Raw genomic sequence first — 4344 nt, 5'->3', positions numbered from 1 at the left:
ATACAGAAATGGTTTGTCGATTGTTGTGAAAGAACTTGACTGGCCTGCACAGAGCCCTGACCACAACCCCATCAAACAGCTTTGGGATGAATTGGAACGCCGACTGCGAGCCAGGCCTAAACGCCCAACATCAGTGCAAGGGGGGGACCAACTACATATTAATGCCTATGATTTTGGAATCAGATGTTCGACGAGCAGGTGTCCACATACTTTTGGTCATGTAGTGTAGCGTGATGGTTAGGGATGATAAATAGGGTTAGAGAACAGGAGACGGTGTACGTTGTTAAAATAATTATTTATTTAACTGTAAAGTCTGCCAGACTTATTTCCAAGTGTGTGTTCACCCCGGGACTCCATCGCAGCCTTGGTATCCAGCTGTTCTTCTCTTTCTCCTCTCTCTTTCTCTCCTTCTCCTTTCTTTCTCTCCTCAGTCCTTATCTCTCTCTCTCCTCTATCCCCCTTTTCCTCCCTCTCCCCTCTTCCTTCTCTTCCATTTAGAGTGTCTTGCTGAGTTTGCGGTGCATTCTATCACTGGCCTCCATCTGAGCCTTGGTATCCAGCAGTTCTTCTAACTGTCTTCTCATTCGGGCCATATCCAGCTGGGTGGCTTGACACTGTTAAATCAATCAATCAATCAATAAGCCAACCAACCAACCAATCTGTCTACATATATAAATATATATCCATCCACCAACCAATCATCTCAGTCAATCTGTCTACATATATAAATATCTATCCATCCACCAACCAATCAACACCTCACCTGTTCTCTCAAGCACGCCGACTCCTCCCTCAGTGCGACGGCGGCCACGGCTAGCTGCTCACTACGCTCCCGGCACTGGGACTGCATCTTAACTGCGTCGGTTAAAAGGGACTCGATGCTCACTGCTACGGATTCACACTGGTCCTTAGACATGGTCTGAAGAGAGACGGAGGAGAGGCATTTAGAGACTGGTCTGAAGAGAGACGGAGGAGAGGCATTTAGAGACTGGTCTGAAGAGAGACGGAGGAGAGGCATTTAGAGACTGGTCTGAAGAGAGACGGAGGAGAGGCATTTAGAGACTGGTCTGAAGAGAGACGGAGGAGAGGCATTTAGAGACTGGTCTGAAGAGAGACGGAGGAGAGGCATTTAGAGACTGGTTCTTAGACATGGTGGTGATGGTTGGTCTAATACAGGTAGAGAGAGGAGGAGGAGAGGCATTTAGAGACTGGTTCTTAGACATGGTTATGGTGGTGATGGTTGGTCTAATACAGGTAGAGAGAGGAGGAGGAGAGGCATTTAGAGACTGGTTCTTAGACATGGTTATGGTGGTGATGGTTGGTCTAATACAGGTGGAGAGAGGAGGAGGAGAGGCATTTAGAGACTGGTTCTTAGACATGGTTATGGTGGTGATGGTTGGTCTAATACAGGTGGAGAGAGGAGGAGGAGAGGCATTTAGAGACTGGTTCTTAGACATGGTTATGGTGGTGATGGTTGGTCTAATACAGGTGGAGAGAGGAGGAGGAGAGGCATTTAGAGACTGGTTCTTAGACATGGTTATGGTGGTGATGGTTGGTCTAATACAGGTGGAGAGAGGAGGAGGAGAGGCATTTAGAGACTGGTTCTTAGACATGGTTATGGTGGTGATGGTTGGTCTAATACAGGTGGAGAGAGGAGGAGGAGAGGCATTTAGAGACTGGTTCTTAGACATGGTTATGGAGGTGTTGGTTGGTCTAATACAGGTAGAGAGAGGAGGAGGAGAGGCATTTAGAGACTGGTTCTTAGACATGGTTATGGTGGTGATGGTTGGTCTAATACAGGTGGAGAGAGAGAAAGTCCCCAGATAGGATAAAGGTCTTTACATGTACAGCAGTGATAGCTCGACATGTCCGTCTGTGTAACTCTCCTCTCTCTAAACACTGGACACACACTGGAAACAGATTCACAAAACACTTCTTATGCAAAACTTAAGAAGCTTCTTAAGATAGGAACTATGTGCAATTCCTCAACATCTTAAGATATAATTTTCTTAGAAACTTCTTAACTATCTATGTACTTAAGAATATTGCTGCTAGGCAACCGATCTAGCTAGCAATGGCAATCACGTTAGCATATTTATTACTGAGATTACTGTTCCTAAACATGTTCTTGGGTTTAAAATAATAAATACTAAAACTTTCAGATTAAGTTTGTGAGTGAATTAAACATGATAAATGGCTTTTATGAGCGTATTTTCTCGACATAAGGGTTTAACCATCTTGAAATAAAGAAACAATTCCAAGATGAAATCAAACAACTTTATTTTCAAGAATCACATTTCTTCTTACTTTAATTTATGTTTCTCCTTAAGCAAAAACTTCATGAAGAATATCAACTTAGCTTAACTTTCTTCATAAATCCATAGTTAAATGGGGGATGGCAGTTAAGACATTTGTTCTTAAGAAGGTTTTGTGAATCTGGGTCCTGAACCCCATGCGTCCAGAGCTTAGCCCAGCATCTGAAGCTTACAGGGGCTTGGCTCTCACCAGCAAGCCCCTGGCATAACAACCAGGTGCAGGCCTGACCGGCCCCATACTGTGTGAGTCACACATTTAAAGAGCTTTAAACACAAACACATATGTGAGCTGAGGGATGACACCTATCTAGGGCTCACAGCATGGAGTCGGCAGTGTGCGTGCGTGCGTGTGAGTATCGTGACGCAGACAGAGACACAGACAACCAGGTCACACCTTATAACCTGTGTACAAACAAGATCACCATCTGGACTAACCCTAGCAGAATGTTTCATAGAGCTGGGACATCTTCTAGAATGTTGAATAGTGTTCCAAATCTAGATGTTCAGTCACATGACATTATTTGTTAACGGTGGCGTTACCATGGCTGCCATAGAATGGTGTAGAGTCATGTAAATAAATCATAATGCAGAAACCTCATTGGTCCAACTCTCCGGCAGTAGCTAGGTGAACTGATAGATGCTGCAGTCAAACGCGGAATATTAAATACTTCAGATAGAACTGACGGAATGATCCATGAGGCTAGAAGTGGCCTGAAAGAGGCTTACTCCTGGCTTATCTAGCCTAACCCTTCATCCCCCTCTGTCTCTGTCTCTCTCTCTCTCTCTCTCTCTCTCTCTCTCTCTCTCTCTATATCCCTCTCTCTCTCTATCCCTCTCTCCATCTCTCTCTATATATCCCTCTCTCTCTCCATCTCTCTCTCCCTTTTTATGTGGCTTTGACACATAAATGAAATGTACAAAAACAACAAAGACAACTAAAATAAAAGGAATTTTAAAAGTCAAGTCAATAGCAGGATTCACAATAGCCCTTTTGTATTCATTCATTAGTTCCGTCGTCATAGCAGTTAACAAGACTTGTCTGCAATATTGGATGACATTAAAGCTTACCAAAGATGACAGGTGCCTTTTCAATATGAAGCACCTTGTTCAGGTAGGTAGATCCTCAGCTGGTTTTATTCTCCTGTTTTCTGGACGTTCGACTCAACACCGTCTCTCCCTCTCTCTCTTCTTCAACGATCTGTCTCTCTTCCGTCGCCAGTGTCTTCCTTCTCTCCCTTGAACATGCCTGATGCTCGACCGCACGTTAATCCCACGAGATTAGAGAGACAGACAGACAGAGACAGAGAGAGAGAGAGCAGTAAGCTCCTCTACAATCCATTTAAATCTCTAGGAGACACGATATAAGTAAACGAACAGGTCCAATCAAGATCCAGGTTATTAGGCTTACAGCAAATTAGGCCCTCTGCTGTTGCATCATTTTACAGCTAGAGGGCGACAGCAACAAAACACAAAAGTATTCAAAAGATATTTAGCCAGTTGTGCTAGACATTTTCTAGATAAAACGACAAGTAGCGTATTGTTTTTTAACAGGTGCCTGTTTTTCTCCTTTGATAATATAACAGCTGATTCAAACGGGGCAAATATGGATTATAGCAAATATGAATTATTCTGTAAAGTACTCAGGCATGATACTCTCGTGCTTCCTCAGCGGATAGAGGCTATCGAGGAGGGGCGGACAATCTTCTGTTCTCCTACTAACAAATTGACACTCCTCGACCACTCGACTACCCATCGAAGAAGAAGTCACACTGACTGACACATTGACTTCAATAGAGATCATGTCCAAATAGACCAGAATAGTATAGCAACATCAGAGAGGGAGAACTAGAAAAAGAGGGGGGAGAGAGAACCAGAAAGAGAGCGGGGGGAGAGGGAGGAGGGAGGGTGGGAGAGACCGAGAGGGGGGGGGGGGGAGTTGAGAGAGAACCAGAAAAAGAGTGGGGGGAGAAAGTTGAGAGAGAAAGAGGGAGAACCAGAAAGAGAGAGGGAGGAGAGATTATGGGAGAGA

The 4344-nt window shown here is 44.3% G+C and overlaps 1 long non-coding RNA gene across 1 annotated transcript; it reads right to left on the bottom strand.

The window, feature by feature from the left end:
• Positions 1-323: 323 nt before the first annotated feature.
• LOC123728651 (uncharacterized) lies at positions 324-3607 on the bottom strand. The gene is made up of 3 exons (XR_006760287.1): positions 3384-3607; positions 764-919; positions 324-614 (listed from the first exon to the last, which is right to left on the bottom strand). It is a non-coding gene; the product is annotated as an uncharacterized lncRNA (long non-coding RNA).
• Positions 3608-4344: the final 737 nt, after the last annotated feature.

The sequence above is a fragment of the Salmo salar genome, chromosome ssa18 (assembly GCF_905237065.1).
Source record: "Salmo salar chromosome ssa18, Ssal_v3.1, whole genome shotgun sequence".
In the NCBI taxonomy this organism is placed as follows: domain Eukaryota; kingdom Metazoa; phylum Chordata; class Actinopteri; order Salmoniformes; family Salmonidae; genus Salmo; species Salmo salar.
The sequence above is the reverse complement of the archived record's forward strand: the minus strand, read 5'-3'. Positions and strand labels throughout refer to the sequence as shown.